We start from the raw sequence: 19,792 nt of genomic DNA on the forward strand, positions 1-19,792 counted from the left end.
TGTATGGAAGATGGAGGGATATTGACATGGCATAGGAAGGAGGGGTTAGCATTTGGGTGCTTGTGTTTTGATTTTGGCTGTTCGATGCAACATTGTCGGCCATATGGCCTGTTCCTGTTCTGTACTGTTCTACATTCGATGTTCTAACTCTCTCGATCAGATTCATAACTTATTATCGAATAGTGCCATTGCCACGACAGCAGTGGACCAAACTGGTCTCACTCGGTTCCATTAAGGATGTAATGTTGAGGCTTTATAAAGCACTGGTGAGCCCTCGCTTGGAGTATCGTGAGCAGCTTTGGGCCACTCATCTAAGAAAGAATGTGCCATTGGAGGGGGTTCAAAGGAGTTCAGGAAATTGATCCTGGATTGAAAATCGGGGATAGAGTGGATGTGGAGAGGATGTTTCCTATGGTGGGGGAGTCTAGGACCAGAGGACATGGCCTCAGAATAGAGGGACATTCATTTAGAACAGAGGTGAGGTGGAATTTCTTTATCCAGAGAGTGGTGAATCTGTGGAATTCATTGCCACAAGGTGGCTGTGGAGGCCAAGTCATTAGGTATATTTGCGCCTAGGTTGATAGGTTCTTAATTAGTCAGGGTATGAAGGGATATGGGGAGAAGGCAGGAGATTGGGGCTGAGAGAGAAAATGAATCAGCTATGATGAAATGGCAGAGCAGACTCGATGCACCAAATAGCCTAATTCTGCTCCTATATCTATGCCTTACGGTTGGCAGTACGTTCTGGACCTTGCTATAATTCTCTAACCTTGCTCCACAGATAAGAGCCACATCTGGTGCACAACATGGTCCAGCATTCTCAGAACCCACTCCTATTGATCCAGTGGTGTTGCTCGAGAATCTGAATGTCAGGTTCTGACTGTCATTGGTCAGTGAACATCCCACACCTGCCCCGTTTCCTCAAGGCATTAGCTCCAGAGGAACAACGTGGGGGAAAATCTTTAATGAAACAATGTGCTCTGTCTACTTCTGACTATTTGTCCCAAAATCAGATTTCCAGCTTCTTCAGAATATTTATAAGCAAAACATTCTTTGTTTGCGTGACTTGAGAGCACTTGTTAGTGTATCACATCTTTCTGCCTCAGTTTTCATCAGGTGTTTTGATGATCTTTACTTGAATATCACATTGGTTTGGGCTTTCATGAGATCATACTGACACCACCCCCAGTGCAAATACACACCCACTGTACACACCCAATGCCCCAGAAACACCCTCCCACTATACACTCCTCACAGTGACAGCAATCTCTGCCCCCCCAACACATACGCACCCTCACAGAGCTCCCCCAGAAAATCCTTCTACCCCACCATAGAATTACCCCCATAACCACCCACCCACTACACACACACACGACCTCCACTCCCATTATACACGACCCCCGCACAACAAATCCTCACCAATCTACACACCCACACTGGGTGTAACTGAATCACTTAGGGTTCTCACCCTGGGGTCTGTGGAGGTTTCGGTGAACGGTAAGGGTCCATAGCATAACAAAGGAGGAAACCCCTGCCCCAAGCACTCAGACTCCCCTAGGCAGACAGACACGTGTACTTACCCAGGGTAAAGGCCACTGTCTGTCCAATCTATCTCTGACTCTTGTGATCATATAAACCTCTATCCTGTCTCCCCTCAGCCCCAAATCTCCAGAGAAAACAACCCAAATTTGTTTGTCTTCTGCTTAGAATGAATATTTGCCAGTCTCTGGAATATCCAGGTAAACATCATCAGCGTCTCCTCTAAAGCCTTCATATGGAGTTATAGAGTACTACAGTGCAGAAACAGCCCTTTGGCCCATCAATGCCGTGCTGGCCTGGTCTTCTGCAAAGACACATCTACCTGCACTTAAATCATAGTCCTTCAAACCCCTCTCACCTAAGTTGACTCTCTCTAATCGATCTGTACCTATCCAGAGGCAACCATATTCTACCCCTCAGAGCAGTGTAGTGCTTAGCACAATGCTTTACAGTACCCGGGTTCAATTCCAGCAGCTACCTGAAAGGAGTTTGTTCTCCCTGTGATCACATGGGTTTCATCCCACAGTCCAAAGACGTACTGGTGATTGTAAATTAACCCGTGATTAGGCTGGGATTGAATCAGGGGATTGCTGGGTGGCGCAGCTCGAGGGGCTGGAGGGGCTATTCTGTGCTGCATCCCAATAAATAAATAAATAATAAATTATCTTTGCATCATTGATGTAAGACTCATCATCCTACAATTCCTGTTTTGTCCCAATTGCCCATCTTCAAATGAGGAACACTGACTATTCTCCAGCCCTCTAGGAACTCACCTGTGGCTGGATGGGGAAACATTCAGGTGAAGACTGATGTGGGAGATCTCAGCGGGCTTACAGTGAACATTCGATGGAGACAGCAGAAAACAGTCAGGCACTATGCCTGGAGGTGTGTTTATAAAGCTTTGAAAGACTCTGTATTGCTGAATGAATCATTTCAATGGTGGAGTTGATATCCTGTTTAAGGCATCTTGCAGAAATACTTTTCATATGTATATGGCAGTGTTAATTGACCAGCCCTGACAGGATATTTTAAGACCTGGATAAAATGATTTCCCCTATTGTGAGGACAGATGGATAGCGATTTTATGGTCACATAAGTTTAGGTAAGTAGTGCATTTATCATTTCATTAATCCGATTGTATAGAAACTAACTAATTACTCGAGGTAAGACCTTCTCCTATAGATTGTACTAAATGTACTTCTAGAATTACAACAAGCTCCACTAGCAATAATCTTCTTTGGTATCGGCTTCGTGGGGGTCCTTACAGACAGATGCTCTCTTAATTTAGATTCAAGTCTGACTCAATGACACACTTTAGAGCCCTCAGCAGAAGCCCATTATAAATAACAATGGCTGATTTTCAATTTAATGGCCATTTAAAAACAATTTTTGGCAGAATTAAATGGTGACTCTGCGCATTTAGCTAAAAGATAATCTTATATTCAGACTGGCTGCATGTTAATCAGTGATGCATTAGCCAAGATTATTTAAACTTGCCATTTTTAATACCTAGAGATGAGGTGCATTAGTAGTGAGCGGCTTTGTGGCATTTACATGGGTGGTTCTTTGATTAACACCCAAAAATAGTCCCGTAAGATAAACCTTAAACTTGTGTTTAAAAGAAAGTCTTATATAACACAATTATGAGTTTTTCAAGTCACTGTTTGAAAAATTGTTGTACTTAAATAGTTATCAATTAATTCCTCACCAATTGTTTTTGCTGCACCCTCCCACCATGTAATCATCACTGTGGTGGAGAAAAGCAAACTACTGAGTTAAAATGCATTAACCCTTTCAATTCTGAGATGTCTAGTCTGAATATGTTCACCTGGAGAGAAATACACATGTTTCCAATCAATGACCTTTTATTAAAACTCCCCTCTTGCTTTGTATTGGTGGCCGCTTTGCTCTTCGGGGACTCTGTCACACCTGTCAAATTTTCCTCATTAAAGAGGGCCAAAGTAATCTTTATTTGTCGGAACACAAGCTTGAAATGTAAACCTGTAAACCTCAGCTGTCTCAGTAAGTATGATTAAGATATGAGAAAATGGTTAGTAATTCAAACTAATAACAAAGGAAGCTCATTAAATTAAAGCTGACAGTGATGGATGACACTCCCACATTTGACCTTCTCCACAGCGACAGACAGACTCCTGGTAAGTTCCCAACTAAGCAATGCAGTAACCGCACAGGGAGCACTTGATATAATTCTTAAAGTGGTACCAACCAGAATTATACACAGCACATGTTTTGCATTGACAAGCAAAGAGCTGGAGGAAGAACTCAGTGGGTCAGGCAGCATGTGCGGAGGGAGATGTACACTTGGCATTTCACATTGAGACCCTTCGTCTGGACTGGGAGGTACCGATGTGAGAAGGGAATCATAGAGTCATAGAACACTACAGCACAGAAACAGGCCCTTTGGTCTATCTAGTTCATGCTGAACTGTTAATCTGCCTAGTCCCATTGACTTGCACCCGGACCATAGCCCTCCTTACCCCTTTCATACATGTACCTATCCAAATTTCTCTTAAATGCTGAAAGAGAACCCACGTCTACCATTTCTGCTGGCAGCTCATTCCACACTCTCACTGTCCTCTGAGTGAAGAAGTTTCCCCTCATGTTCCCCTTAAACATTTTACCCCTCACTCTTAACCCATGACTTCTAGTTCATCCCAGCTCAGTGAACAAAGTCCGCGTACATTTACCGTATCCCTATCCCTCATAATTTTGCATACCTCTATCAAATCTCCTCTCGTTCTCCTATGCTGTAGTGAATAAAGTCCTAACCAATTCAACCTTTCCCTATAACATAGTCATAGTCATAGTCATACTCATACTTTATTGATCCCAGGGGAAATTGGTTTTCGTTACAGTTGCACCATAAATAATTAAATAGTAATAAAACCATAAATAGTTAAATAGTGATATGTAAATTATGTCAGGAAATAAGTTCAGGACCAGCCTATTGGCTCAGGGTGTCTGACCCTCCAAGGGAGGAGTTATAAAGTTTGATGGCCACAGGCAGGAATGACTTCCTATGACGCTCTGTGTTGCATCTCGGTGGAATGAGTCTCCGGCTGAATATACTCCTGTGCCCACCCAGTACATTGTGTAGTGGATGAGAGACATTGACCAAGATGGCATGCAACCTAGACAGCATCCTCTTTTCAGACACCACCGTCAGAGAGTCCAGTTCCATCCCCACAACATCACTGGCCTTATGAATGAGTTTGTTGATTCTGTTGATGTCTGCTACCCTCAGCCTGCTGCCCCAGCACACAACTCAAGTCTTCAAGACCTGGCATCATCCTGTAGGTGGAAAAAGAAATGGCAGGTGATAGGACCATAGAATACTACAGCATAGAAACAGGGCCTTTGGCCCATCTATTCTGTGCCAGCCTGTTTTTTTTGCCTAGTTCTATCTACCTACACCTGGACCATAGACTCCATACTCCTCTCATCAATGTACCCATGCCAACTTCTCTTAAATGTTGCAATTGGACACGAATCCTCCACCTCCCTGGCAACTTGTTGCATGAGATTAAGATTATTAAGGGATTGGACACGCTGGAGGCAGGAAGCATATTCCCGCTGATGGGTGAGTCCAGAACCAGAGGTCACAGTTTAAGAATAAGGGGTAGGCCATTTAAAACGGAGTTGAGGAAAAACTTTTTCACCCAGAGAGTGGTGGATATGCGGAATGCTCTGCCCCAGAAGGCAGTGGAGTCCAAGTCTCTGGATGCTTTCAAGAAAGAGATGGATAGAGCTCTTAAAGATAGCGGAATCAAAGGTTATGGGGATAAGGCAGGAACTGGATACTGATTGTGGATGATCAGCCATGATCACAGTGAATGGCGGTGCTGGCTCGAAGAGCTGAATGGCTTACTCCTGCACCTATTGTCTATTGTCTATTATCTATTGAGATAAGTAGATCCAGGTGAGGAGAGAAGGGTGGAACTAGTGACAGACACTGGGTGAAGATGGGTGGAGACAACAAAAAGTAGCAGATGTGGAATCTGGTCAGAAAGGTAGTGCATCCTTTTAATATGAAACATTCAAAAAGAAAAGACACAACCATCTGAAGTAAGAGTCCAGTCACTGTGGGTCTTACAATCCCCTGAGATTTCTGTACTGAGGAAGTAGTCCTGGCTGATCATTGCTGACAATGCCTACATTTGTTGCCCACTCCTGATTGCTCTTGAGAAGATAGTGGTGAAGCTGCTTTCTGGAACTATGAACATGTTTCTGATGAAGGGGTTCCTCTGTTGTTTGTCATCTATACAGGTGACCCTGCATAATGAGGCTTTGTGTTCCTATGAAATTAGATTAGATTATGATTAGATTAGATTATGAGGACACACAGTCCTCTTTCATTGTCATTTAGAAATGCATGTATTAAGAAATGTTACAATGTTCTTCCAGAATATCACAGAAACACAAGACAAACCAGACTGAAAAACTGACAAAAACCCACATAATTATAACATATAGTTACAACAGTGCAAAGCAACACCGTAAATTGATAAGAACTTTTCTTTAACATAGAACATAGACCATAGGACAATATAGAATAGGAACAGGCCCTCCAGCCCCTCGTATCCATGCTGAACATGATGCTGAATTAAAATAAATCTCTTCTGCCTACACATGATCCATATCCCTCCAGTCGCTATTGTACTGTCCGTTTTAAATCATTACTGTACCCGCTTCCAGCACCACCATGAATCTGTCCAAATGTCTTTTAAATGTACCTCCTTCTGCCATTTTCCCGGGCACCTCATTCCATGTACACCTGAAAAATCTGCACCTCAGGTCCATTTTAAATCATTTCCCTCTCACCCCACACCAGCCTTTAAATCAAGATAGGAGGGGAGACTTCTTCATGCAGAGGGCAACTGTAGAGCTGGAATGAGCTGCCAGATGCAGTTGCAGAGTTGTGTATATCTGAAACACGTGGGGTTCCCAGCCTGGGTCCATGGACCCCTCAGTAGGTACATAGAGGTAGGGGAGAGTTTTGGAAGGTAAGTAACTGAATGCAGGCAACTAGGACTAGCAGGGAGGATGTTGTGGTTGTCATGGCTCAGTTGGGCTGAAGGGCTGGTTTCTGCACTGTGTGACTCTATGACATGTGCTCTAATGTTCAACTCCCCTACCCTGGGGAAAAAGACAGGCACCATTCACCCCATAGGTGTCTATAACCTACTGCCAGTTATGCAGCTGGCGACTAGGGTATCGTTGGCGGTGTTCAGGACTTCCTTTGTTGTGTCAGTAGCTCAGTTTTCACTATCAATTTTTGTGTCATCTGCAGATTTAAAAGGGATATCTGATGTTGCTCTGTCCAGGAGAAGGGAAGAGCAGAGATGCAGGACATGGATGAGATATGGTCAAGAGCTCAGCCCACTATGGTAAAGGGAAGACCAGAGTTCCAGAGAAGTGACCTCCCTTGATATGTGAGTCACAATCTTGTGCCATGTTTGGTTTCTCACGGTGTCTCCAACCTTTGACCTCAGCAGGTCTTTGCTGCTTCTGCTGCAGCCTGCGGAGTGCCTGTCTTTGGATGCTTCACTTCCGTTCCTACACGTTTTGACATTGCCAATTTCCTTGGTTCATGAAAACATCTGCTTATTTGTTAATGAATTACACAGCTGAAGTCTTTGCATATTTTGCATCACATGCTCCTGTCATGATATTCCTTCATCAAACCCATCTGCTTACCTGTACCTTCCTCCAAGTACAGATGAGATAGTTTTCTGACTTTCTATTTTATATTTCTCTAGGTTCTGGGACACTGTGGGGGTGTAATCTTACAGTATGTCAGTGGCACATCCCTCCTTGACCTTGAGGTTCTCAAGTCAAGTTCAAAGGTCACTGGGTGGGCCTGACTAACAACCTGGTGTCAAGACATCTTCAAGTGGGACTTCCTTCGGCAGAAATGGCCTCATTGACATCAGGCACATAGTGTTCAATTGAAATTGAATAATATGGTGGAATTCTTCATTAAGATGGAGAGTGACATAGTTAATTCAGAAACAAAGGTTCTGAACTTAAAGAGGGGTAACTTTGAAGGTATGAGACGTGAATTAGCTAAGATAGACTGGCAAATGACACTTAAAGGATTGACGGTGGATATGCAATGGCAAGCATTTAAAGGTTGCATGGATGAACTGCAACAAATGTTCATCCCAGTTTGGCAAAAGAATAAATCAAGGAAGGTAGTGCACCCGTGGCTGACAAGAGAAATTAGGGATAGTATCAATTCCAAAGAAGAAGCATACAAATTAGCCAGAGAAAGTGGCTCACCTGAGGACTGGGAGAAATTCAGATTTCAGCAGAGGAGGACAAAGGGCTTAATTAGGAAGGGGAAAAAAGATTATGAGAGAAAACTGGCAGGCAACATAAAAACGGACTGTAAAAGCTTTTATAGAGATGTAAAAAGGAAAAGACTGGTAAAGACAAATGTAGGTCCCCTGCAGACAGAAACAGGTGAATTGATTATGGGGAGCAAGGACTTGGCAGACCAATTGAATAATTACTTTGGTTCTGTCTTCACTAAGGAGGACATAAATAGTCTTCCAGAAATAGTAGGGGACAGAGGGTCCAGTGAGATGGAGGAACTGAGCGAAATACATGTTAGTAGGGAAGTGGTGTTAGGTAAATTGAAGGGATTGAAGGCAAATAAATCCCCAGGGCCAGATGGCCTGCATCCCAGGGTGCTTAAGGAAGTAGCCCAAGAAATAGTGGATGCATTAGTGATAATTTTTCAAAACTCGTTAGATTCTGGACTAGTTCCTGAGGATTGGAGGGTGGCTAATGTAACTCCACTTTTTAAAAAAGGAGGGAGAGAGGAACCGGGGAATTATAGACCGGTTAGCCTAACGTCGGTGGTGGGGAAACTGCTGGAGTCAGTTATCAAGGATGTGATAACAGCACATTTGGAAAGCGGTGAAATGATCGGACAAAGTCAGCATGGATTTGTGAAAGAAAAATCATGTCTGACGAATCTCATAGAATTTTTTGAGGATGTAACTAGTAGAGTGGATAGGGGAGAACCAGTGGATGTGGTATATTTGGATTTTCAGAAGGCTTTTGACAAGGTCCCACACAGGAGATTAGTGTGCAAACTTAAAGCACACGGTATTGGGGGTAAGGTATTGGTGTGGGTGGAGAGTTGGTTAGCAGACAGGAAGCAAAGAGTGGGAATAAACGGGACCTTTTCAGAATGGCAGGCGGTGACTAGTGGGGTACCGCAAGGCTCAGTGCTGGGACCCCAGTTGTTTGCAATATATATTAATGACTTGGATGAGGGAATTAAATGCAGCATCTCCAAGTTTGCGGATGACACGAAGCTGGGTGGCAGTGTTAGCTGTGAGGAGGATGCTAAGAGGATGCAGGGTGACTTGGATAGGTTGGATGAGTGGGCAAATTCATGGCAGATGCAATTTAATGTGGATAAATGTGAAGTTATCCACTTTGGTGGCAAAAATAGGAAAACAGATTATTATCTGAATGGTGGCCGATTAGGAAAAGGGGAGGTGCAACGAGACCTGGGTGTCATTATACACCAGTCATTGAAAGTGGGCATGCAGGTACAGCAGGCGGTGAAAAAGGCGAATGGTATGCTGGCATTTATAGCGAGAGGATTTGAGTACAGGAGCAGGGAGGTACTACTGCAGTTGTACAAGGCCTTGGTGAGACCACACCTGGAGTATTGTGTGCAGTCTTGGTCCCCTAATCTGAGGAAAGACATCCTTGCCATAGAGGGAGTACAGAGAAGGTTCACCAGATTGATTCCTGGGATGGCAGGACTTTCATATGAAGAAAGACTGGATGAACTGGGCTTGTACTCGTTGGAATTTAGAAGATTGAGGGGGGATCTGATTGAAACGTATAAGATCCTAAAGGGATTGGACAGGCTAGATGCAGGAAGATTGTTCCCGATGTTGGGGAAGTCCAGAACGAGGGGTCACAGTTTGAGCATAGAGGGGAAGCCTTTTAGGACCGAGATTAGGAAAAACTTCTTCACACAGAGAGTGGTGAATCTGTGGAATTCTCTGCCACAGGAAACAGTTGAGGCCAGTTCATTGGCTATATTTAAGAGGGAGTTAGATATGGCCCTTGTGGCTACGGGGGTCGGGGGTATGGAGGGAAGGCTGGGGCGGGGTTCTGAGTTGGATGATCAGCCATGATCATAATAAATGGCGGTGCAGGCTCGGAGGGCCGAATGGCCTACTCCTGCACCTATTTTCTATGTTTCTATGTTTCTATGAAATCTGAATCTCATCTCACTAATTCATGGACTTTCAGTGCTCTCTTCATTGTGAATAGAGCTGTAGTTAGAATAATATAGCCATAGATTGCAGGAACAGGCCTTTTGGCCCATCATTGGCCTGCTGGCCATCATCGACCTATCTAAATCAAACCCAGCTATCATCATATGGTCCATAGATCTCTGAACCTTGGCAATTCCAGGGCTCAGCCAGGTACTTATCACATGTTGCATAAGTTTCCATCTCCACTACCTTACCAGACACAGCATTTCAGAGAGGTTGAAAAAAAGCTCCCTTAGATCCTATTTGACCTTCTTACTCCTCACCTTAAATCCTCATCATCTGGCATTCAAATGGGGAGAAATTGCTCACAATCCAACTTGTCACTTTGTCCACCCATCAGGTCTCCACTAAGCCTCCTCTGGGGCAGGAGAACCAAGACCAGCCTCCTCAGTCTCTCCTCATCACTGAAACATTCCATCGCAGGAAACGTCCCTGGCCAACTTCCTTAGCACCTCACTCTGTGTTTCACATTCTCCCTGTAGGGAGGGTCCAGAAACACACAGCACAGTCCAGTGGTGGCTTCACTGAAGTTTTATAGTGCTAATGAAGCCAAGTATTCCATATTCTTTCAGAAGCAAAATCAGAATCATAGAACATTACACACACAAGAACAGGCTCTTCGGCCCACTATGTTGTGGGAGCCCACTTAAAATAGTATTCAAATTGTCAACTAAACCAATCTCTTCTGATAAACATAATCCATTTCCTTCCATTTTCCTCACATTCATGAGCCTAATGTTTCTGCCTCTACCATCATCCCAGGCAGCACATTCCAGGCACCCAAAACTCTCTGTTAAAAAAAAAACTTGTCCATCACATCTCCTTTGAAATTACTCCCTCTCACCTTAAGTGCACGCCCTCTGTCACTGGACATTTCAAACCTGGGAAAAAGATACTGTCTGTCTACTCTATCTATGCCTCTCATGTTCTTTCAGATTTCTCCTCGGCCTCCACTGTTGCAGAGAAAACAACCCAAGTTTGCCCAGCCTCTTGTTATAGCACGTACCTTCTAATCCAGGCAACATCCTGATAAATCTCTTCTGCACCCTCTCCAAAGCCTATAATGAGGTGACCAGAACTGTATGAAACACTCCAGATGCAGCTGAATTAGTTTTATAAAGCTGAGCATAACTTCCTGACTAAACCAGATTCTGATTCTGAACTGTACTCCCCACTGTTGGCCATCCTCCTTTTCGAGCCCAGCTTTGGAAACTCCTTGTCTTTGATTATCTCCATGCTCATGTCTTGAGTTAACTCCAACTCATATTGTAGCCACTCCCTCAGAGAGATCTGAACTGTAGGAATTATCCCATCTCTGTTAAGTGAGTCCTTCAGACTGCATTTACCTGCAAACAATGTACAGCAGATCTGTGAAAGAATTAGTGAGGGACTCCTCCTGTTCCCGATTCCATGCAAGGATATACGAGAGGAGATTGATAAGTTCATGGCCTAAGGTAGAAGGAGTCAATTTTAGAAAACCTAGCACATTTATTTTTCAACATACTCCCCTCCTACATTTACACACTTAGTCCAGCGGTCGTGGAGCATACGGATCCCTTCTTTGTAGAAGTTGGCGTCTCGGACCTCTAGAAGTGGTCCACAGCAGGGGTGATTGATAAGTTTGTGGCCTAAGGTAGAAGGAGATGAGGAGAAACTTCAAACTTTCTACGTTAAACTGCACGTGCACGTAACGAGAGCTGTATAACGCATCTCCTTCTACCTTAGGCCACGAACTTATCAATTGCCCCTGCTGTGGACCACCTGGAGGTCCAAGATGCTCTCGTTACATGCATAAACAGTTCAACTCTTTGAGTGATAATGCAGAAAGCTTGAAGTTAATAACTTATCTCCTTCTACCTTAGGCCACGAGCTTATCAATCACCCTGCTGTGGACCACTTCTACAAAGAAGGGATCCGTATGCTCCGTGACCGCTGGACTAAGTGTGTACATGTAGGAGGGGACTATGTTGAAAAATAAATGTGCTAGGTTTTCTAAAATTGACTCCATCTACCCTAGGCCACGAACTTATCAATCACCCCTCGGAATGATAGTTTACCTCCTTCACTTCTAGGCAGGTGACAATGTGTAAATGATGCTTCTAATACATCCTTCAGGGTCTCATTTGAGAAATAAATGATACAATTCTCTTCCATTTCATAAGGTTAGATACAATAACATCAGTCAAGAAGATGGCAGGAGGAGAAGATGGCAGCGCGATGCAGCGCGCACGGTCTCTCCGGTGAAATGATATCGTGTTTGTTAAATAGGGGGCCGTGGACAATCCTGATTTGATGGAGATGGACGTGAGAAGCACAGAGGAACATCTGGAGAAATTTCTGAAATGCCCGGTTCGCTGCCGCTGCTACTGTGCGATCGAGAATCTCCAGAGGGTAGGCCCCAAATCCTCGGCTTTGCCTGTTGCTGGCGGCTGGGGCTGGGGTCGAAGCGCTTGGCAGAGATGGTGCTCGGTGCTCAGTGTTGGAGGGCTGGTTGGAGACTGGAAGTTTTCAGACGACTCAGAGTCGGACTGTGGTCGGGTGCTTCCAGGATGCTGCATTGGCAAGTTTGCGGCACTGGAAGCTCATGGCAGGGAGAGTTTTCTTCCTTCTCCCATCTGTATGAGATGTGGGACTTTTGAGAGACTTTGAACTTTTTTTACAGTGCCCATGGCCTGTTCTTCATCAAGTTACGGAATTGCTTGCACTGTTGTAACTATATGTTATAATTATATGGTTTTTGTCAGTTTTTCAGTCTTGGTCTGTCTTGTGTTTCTGTGATATCACACCGGAGGAACATTGTATCATTTCTTAATGCATGCATTACTAAATGACGATAAAAGAGGACTGCATGTCCCCATAATCTAATCTAATCCAATCTTTACTTTTATTTTCTCTGGTTTACTGCCATTTCACTTCAACACAGAGTAATGCTCCCCTGTTTCCATTCGCAGACAGGTTTGGGCACCTTTGTTTCTTCCATTGTGCACCCTCTCATTCTCTCGTTCTCTGTCACGCAGCGTGTTAGCAAGTGACTGAACCCATGTGCAGAGGAACGACAGACTCCCGTGTAGAGATGGAAACAAGAGCTTTTACATACAGAAAACCGGTGGCTCGACTGAGCAACATTGTGAGATGAGTCATTCTCAACACAAGGATCCCGTAAGAAGCGCTAATCGGGAGTCTGCTTTAAATAATCACAGTACGCGGAAAACCCATGCCAAGAAACTTGGCATGATTAAAGAGAAAGCATAAGGGCTTAATGACTATAGTTAAACCAATAATTAACAAATACCGATATTCTAGAAACCTCAGAGTCCAACGTTCAATGGCTTGCCACACAGACTTGCAGGGCTCATATCTCTCTCTCTCCCCCTCTCTCTCCCCTCTCTCTCCCTCTCTCTCTTTCTCTTCCCTCTCTCCCCCTTCACATTTTTCCTCTCTCTCTTTAAAAAAAGAAATGCTTTGCTATCCAATTCAAATTCCTTCAGCCAACAAATTGCTGCTGATATTTAGATCAACATGCTGAATAAACAGAAGCAAGTGTTGATCTTGATGATCACTTACTGTTAACTGGAAGATTGATAAATGAAACTAAAGCTGGCATTGTTGATGTGAATGTCAGTTGCAGGAATGGGTCCTGTCCTTGGAAGATAATTTCAGCAAGGGTCAGTTACCTATATCCTTTGCTCGATGGTAAGATTGCTAGGCTAGTAAACTAGATGCCAAATGTTCCATATTCTGGTTGGGGAATTACAACATTTGACTTCAGTTGGTGCCTAGTGGAGTCTGTGAAGAGACATTATTAGCAACTGAGACATTGGAATTGAAGCGTTCGTACCATGCCACACTGTGAAGGAAGCTGCTGCCATGGTCGATTAATATCCTACTTCTACAGTGAATCTTGTGCATTCTTGTACTAATGTTGGAAAAAAAATTATTCCCATTATAACTGCATCACTTGCAAACCATGCACATTTTGCTTAATACATGTCAAACCCTAGAAAGGGAGCCATATCTTACCGTGAGCATGGCAGCAGCGCTTGATCTTGCTTCTGGCCTACTCGGAGCTGGGGTAATGATATCAAATGTTAAGGTTGAGAATCCCTGCTTCCAGACCGATGAGACAGAGAATGTTGTGCTCATGCCTGCAGGCATTCAGATCTGCCATGCTGGATACATTTCCCTGGGATGCAGGAATTTCAAATGGACCAGAGCAATCCAAATCAGTTTGAAATTAAAATTCATACAATAGATGCCTTAAAGGGAAACGTATACTTACGAAACTGCATTGTCTTGATAAATTTTATTCCTTTGTTTGTTATGTGCTGTGTCATATGATGTGGATGATCATGGTCTTTCCATGACCATGATTATTCTTGACAAACTTTTCTACAGAAGTGGTTTGCCATTGCCTTCTTCTGGGCAATCCATGTCTTTACAACATGGATGACCTAGCTATTATTAATACTCTTCAGAGGTTGTCTGCCTGGCATCAGTGGTGGCATAACCAGGACTTGTGATATGCACCAGCTGTTCATACGACCATCCACCACCTGCTCCCATGGCTTCACGTGACCCTGATCGGGGGGGCTAAGCAGGTGCTACACCTTGCCCAAGGGCGACCTGCAGGCTAGCGGAGGGAAGGAGCACTTTACAGCTCCTTTGGTAGAGATGGATCTCCATCCCGCCATCTAATAAATTTTATAGACAAAGGGAGATGAAGGCAGCTTCAATCCCATGGACCAGAACCTTTGAAACTCCTGAATCCTATGCCAGAAATCAAATTGTTTGGATATTTGGCACTCGTCCATTTTGGGATTTTAAACTGGGACAATATTTAACCTGGCTTTAGTGTATGTGTGTGTGTGTGTGTGTGTAAGGGAGAGAGGGGGAGCTTCTGAAGTGATAATGTGCCAACTCGTCGGCCCATTCATGTGTCAACCCATGGAAGAGAGCCTGATGTTCATTTGTCCTGGTTCCCTGTGACACTGGTTCAGGACTTTATTCTGTGGTAGCTGGTGTGTTTTGACCATCCCGTGTTAACAGATGTCACAAATAGGCAACTTCTTCTCTTCTGGATGGTTTGGAGTCTATGACGTTTGTCATGGACAGTTCCTGGAACTACTGACTGCAATGTTCTGGGAACTATAGACCAGTCAGTCTCACAGCAGCGGTAAACGAGCAGTTGGAGGGGAATCTTAGGGACAGGATTTATGAGCAGTTAGAAAACCATGGCCTAATTTAGGGTCAGTCAGTATGACTTTGTTTGGGGCAAGTCTTATCTTCGTAACTTGATTGACTTTTTCGTGCAAGTGACGAAGGTCTTAGATAAAGGTGGAGCTGTAGTTTACATGGATTTGAGAAAAGACATTTAGCAAGTTCCGGCATGAGCACTCATCCGAAAGATTAAGAAGCATGGGACCCTTGATGACTTGGTCACTTCGATTCAGAATTGGCCTGCCCATAGAAAACAGGAGTGGAGGTTCTGACAGATGGGTGGTTCTGAGTGATGGGACTGATTCTGGCTGGCTATTTTTTCTCTGCTGCCATTAGGAGGAGGTTACAGGAGCCTCAGGACTTGTGCATCAGGTTCGGGAACAGTTATTACCCCTCAGCCATCAGGATCTTAAACCAAAGGGGTTAACTTCACTCAACTTCACTTGCCTATAATTTAAATATTCTCACAACCTCTGGGCTCCTTTGTAGGGGTCTTCATCTGATGTTCTTGATATTTATTGCTTGTTTATTTATTATTATTATTTATTTTTGTATTTGCACAGTTTATTGTATCTTGCACACCACTTGGACACCCAAGTTGGTATGGTTTTTCATTGGTTCTTTTATGGTTATTCGATTTATTGAGGATCCCCACAAGAAAATGAACCTCAGGGTGTAATGTGGAGACATATATACTTCGATAATAAATTTAATTTGAGCTTTGTGGTCTGTGACTGGTGGTGTTCCACAGGGATCTGTACTGGGCCCTGTGCTATTCGTTATATTTAGAAATGACTTGGGAGGCAACATGGATGAATGGGTTAGTAACTTTGCAGATAATATAAAGATTAGAAGTGTTATGATAGCGTAGAAGACTGACAAAGGATATAGTGAGACATGGATCAGTGCAAGTATGGGCGGAGAAATGGCAGATGCAGTTTAATCTGGGCAAGTGTGAAGTGTTGCACTTTGGCAGATCAAATGTAAATGGCCAGTACATAGTAAATGGCAGAACCTTTCATAGTGTTAATGGGCAGAAGGATCTTGGAGTCTAAGTTCATAGCTAACAGAAAGTAGCAGCACAGGCTGATGGGTTGTAAAGAAAGAAAATGGGATGCTTCCTAAGGATAAGAAATTCTGCAGAAGCAGGAAATTCAGACCAACATACACAAACCAGGTATGATTTGCGGAGGGCTATTTCAAGGACGAAGAGACAATTTCTAACTAGGTTGGAGGTGTCATTGGATGCACAGCAACTCTGGCAGAGTTTGCAAGACATTACTGCCTACAAAGCGAAACCCAATAGTATGAATGGCAGTGATGCTTCACTACCAGATGAACTCAACGCCTTCTATGCACGCTTTGAAAGGGAGAACACAACTACAGCTGTGAAGATCCCTGCTGCACCTGATGACCCTGTGATCTCTGTCTCAGGGGCCGATGTTAGACTGTCTTTAAAGAGAGTGAACCCTTGCAAAGCTGAAGGTCCCGTTGGAGTACCTGGTAAGGCTCTGAAAACCTGTGCCAACCAACTAGCCGGAGCATTCAAGGACATTTTCAACCTCTCACTGCTATGGGCAGAAGTTCCCAATTGCTTCAAAAAGGCACAATCACACCAGTGCCTAAGAAGAATAATGTGAGCTGCCTTAATGACTATCACCATGTAGCACTCACATCGACAGTGATGAAATGCTTTGAGAGGTTGGTCATGACTAGACTGAACTCCTATCTCAGCAAGGACCTGGACCCATTGCAATTTTCCCATTGCCACAATGGCAGACGCAATCTCAATGGCTCTCCACATGGCTTTAGACCACCTGGACAACACAAACACCTACGTCAGGATGCTGTTCATCGACAATAGCTCAGCATTTAACACCATCATTCCCACAATCCTGATTGAGAAGTTGCAGAACCTGGGCCTCTGTACCTCCCTCTGCAATTGGATCCTCAGTTTCCTAACAGGAAGACCACAACCTGTGCGGATTGGTGATAACATATCCTCCTTGCTGACGATCAACACTGGCGCACCTCAGGTGTGTGTGCTTAGCCCACTGCTCAAATACCGTCTATAAATTTGTGACGATACATCCATTGTTGGTAGAATCTCAGGTGGTGATGAGAGGGCGTAGAGGAGTGAGATATGCCAATTAGTGGAGTGGTGCCACAGCAACAACCTGGCACTCAACATTAGTAAGATGAAAGAGCTGATTGTGGACTTTCAGAAGAGTAAGACGAAGGAACACATACCAATCCTTATAGAGGGATCAGAAGTGGAGAGAGTGAGCAGCTTCAAGTTCCTGGGTGTCAAGATCTCTGAGGATTTAACCTGGTCCCAACATATTGATGCAGTCATAAAGAAGGCAAGACAGCAGCTATACTTTATCAGGAGTTTGAAGAGATTTGGCAAGTCAATAATACACTCAAAAACTTCTATAGAGCATTCTGACGGGCAGCATCACTGTCTGGTATTGGTGGGGGTGGGGGACTACTGTACAGGACCAAAAGAAGCTGCAGAGGGTTGTAAATTTAGTCAGCTCTATCTTGGCTACTACCCTACAGAGTACCCAGGACATCTTTAGAGAGCGGTGTCTCAGAAAGGCAGTGTCCATTATTAAGGACCTCCAGCACTCAGGGCATGCCCTTTTCTCACTGATACCATGAGGTAGGAGATACAGAAACCTGAAGGCACACACTCAGTGATTCAGGAACAGCTTCTTCCCCTCTGCCGTCCAATTCCTAAATAGACATTGGACCCTATTTCACTTTTTTTAATATACAGTATATCTGTTTTTTGCACGTTCTTTTAATCTATTCAATACATGTATACTCCAATTTGTTTATTTATTTGTTTATTAATTATTTTTATTTCATTTATTATTATTTTTTTCTTCTTCTATATTATGTATTGCATTGAACTGCTGCTGCTAAGTTAACAAATTTCACGTCACATGCCGGTGATAATAAACCTGATTCTGATTCTGAAAATGCAGGAGGAACCCAGCAGGCTCGGCAGCATCGAGGAAAATGAACTGAAGAAAAGCCTTGCCCTGAAACGGTGACTATTTATTCGTTTCCATAGATGCTGGCTGACTTGCTGAGTTCTCACAGCACTTTGTGTGTGTTAATATGCATGAGGCATGATTGCTTTACTGGTCAAGGCACAGTGTTCAGGAGTTGAGAAGTTATGCTGCAGCTTCCTGAAACTCTGGTTAGACCAGATCCGGAGTATTGCATTCAGTGCTGGCCCGCCCGTTAGACCAGATCCGGAGTATTGCATTCAGTGCTGGCCCACCCGTTAGACCAGATCCGGAGTATTGCATTCAGTGCTGGCCCACCCGTTAGACCAGATCCGGAGTATTGCATTCAGTGCTGGCCCACCCGTTAGACCAGATCCGGAGTATTGCATTCAGTGCTGGCCCGCCCGTTAGACCAGATCCGGAGTATTGCATTCAGTGCTGGCCCGCCCGTTAGAGGAAGGATGTGGAGGCTTTGGAGAAGGTGCAGAAAAGGTTTATCAGGATGCTGTCTATTAGAAGGTAAATGCCTTAAGGAGAGGTGAAAGCAGCTTGGGCTGTTTTCACTGAAGTACAGAGGTTGAAAGGAGTTCTGAGGGATGTTTGTAAGATTATGAGAGTCTTAGAGAGAGTAGACGGCTCGTTTCTTTTTCCCAGTATTGAAATGTCTAATATCAGAGGGCATGCTTTTAAGGTAAAGGGTTAATTTCAAAGGAGTCGTGCGGGACAAAACTTTTACACAGAGAGATGGGTGCCTGGCTTGTGCTGCCTGGGGTGGGACTGTGGGAAGAAACAGCTCAGCATCTTTCTTCTTCTTCTTCGGCCCTTAGCTCCACAGATGACCTCTCTTCTTGGAGTTCATCAATGTTTTTGTATCTACTGTGCAGGGGATTGCCCTGTACAGCTTCACCAGAGCCCTGTTGGCCGTTTCCACCTATCATGACTGGGACGTAGGGTTGGACATCGAGATAAACAGTAATCACTCAAATGAAAGCCCTGTGGTTCAGAAGGGTAGGGAAAGGAAGAGGAAGGCAGCAGTGATAGGGGACTCTATAGTTAGGGGGTCAGACAGGCGATTCTGTGGATGCAGGAAAGAAACTTGGATGGTAATTTGCCTCCAGGGTCCGGGATGTTTCAGATCGCACCCACGATATCCTGCAGTGGGAGGGAGAACAGACAGAGATAGTGGTACCTATTGGTACCAATGACATAGGTAGGGAAAGGAAGGTCCTGAAAACGGACTACAGGGGGTTAGGAAGGAAGTTGAGAAGTAGGACCGCAAAGGTAGTAATCTCGGGATTACTGCCTGTGCCACGTGACAGTGAGTACAGGAATAGAGTGAGGTGGAGGATAAATGCGTGGCTGAGGGATTGGAGCAGGGGGCAGGGATTCAGATTTCTGGATCATTGGGATCTCTTTTGGAGCAGGTGTGACCTGTACAAAAAGGATGGGTTGCACTTGAATCCCAGGGGGACCAATATCCTGGTGGGGAGGTTTGCTAAGGCTACTGGGGAGAATTTAAACTAGAATTGTTGGGGGGTGGGAACCGAACTGAAGAGACTGGGGAAGAGGCGCCTGACTCACAAATAGAGAAAGCTTGGAGACAGCGTGTGAGGGAGGATAGGCAGGTGATAGAGAAGGGACGCGCTCAGACCGACGGTTTGAGATGTGTCTATTTTAATGCAA

General features: G+C 44.3%; 1 long non-coding RNA gene across 2 annotated transcripts in view; it reads left to right on the forward strand.

Annotated features, from left to right (window-relative positions):
- Positions 1–12,657, forward strand: part of LOC140209570 (uncharacterized) — a 33,969-nt gene extending 21,312 nt beyond the window's left edge. Inside the window, exons 2-4 of one of the 2 annotated variants that reach the window (XR_011889017.1) lie at positions 2,297–2,424; positions 6,851–6,992; positions 12,035–12,657. This is a non-coding gene — a long non-coding RNA (uncharacterized lncRNA). The remainder of the gene's footprint in view (positions 1–2,296; positions 2,425–6,850; positions 6,993–12,034) is intronic. The other variant, XR_011889018.1, reaches the window with a different exon arrangement.
- Positions 12,658–19,792: the final 7,135 nt, after the last annotated feature.

The sequence above is a fragment of the Mobula birostris genome, chromosome 14, assembly GCF_030028105.1.
Source record: "Mobula birostris isolate sMobBir1 chromosome 14, sMobBir1.hap1, whole genome shotgun sequence".
In the NCBI taxonomy this organism is placed as follows: Eukaryota; Metazoa; Chordata; class Chondrichthyes; order Myliobatiformes; family Myliobatidae; genus Mobula; species Mobula birostris.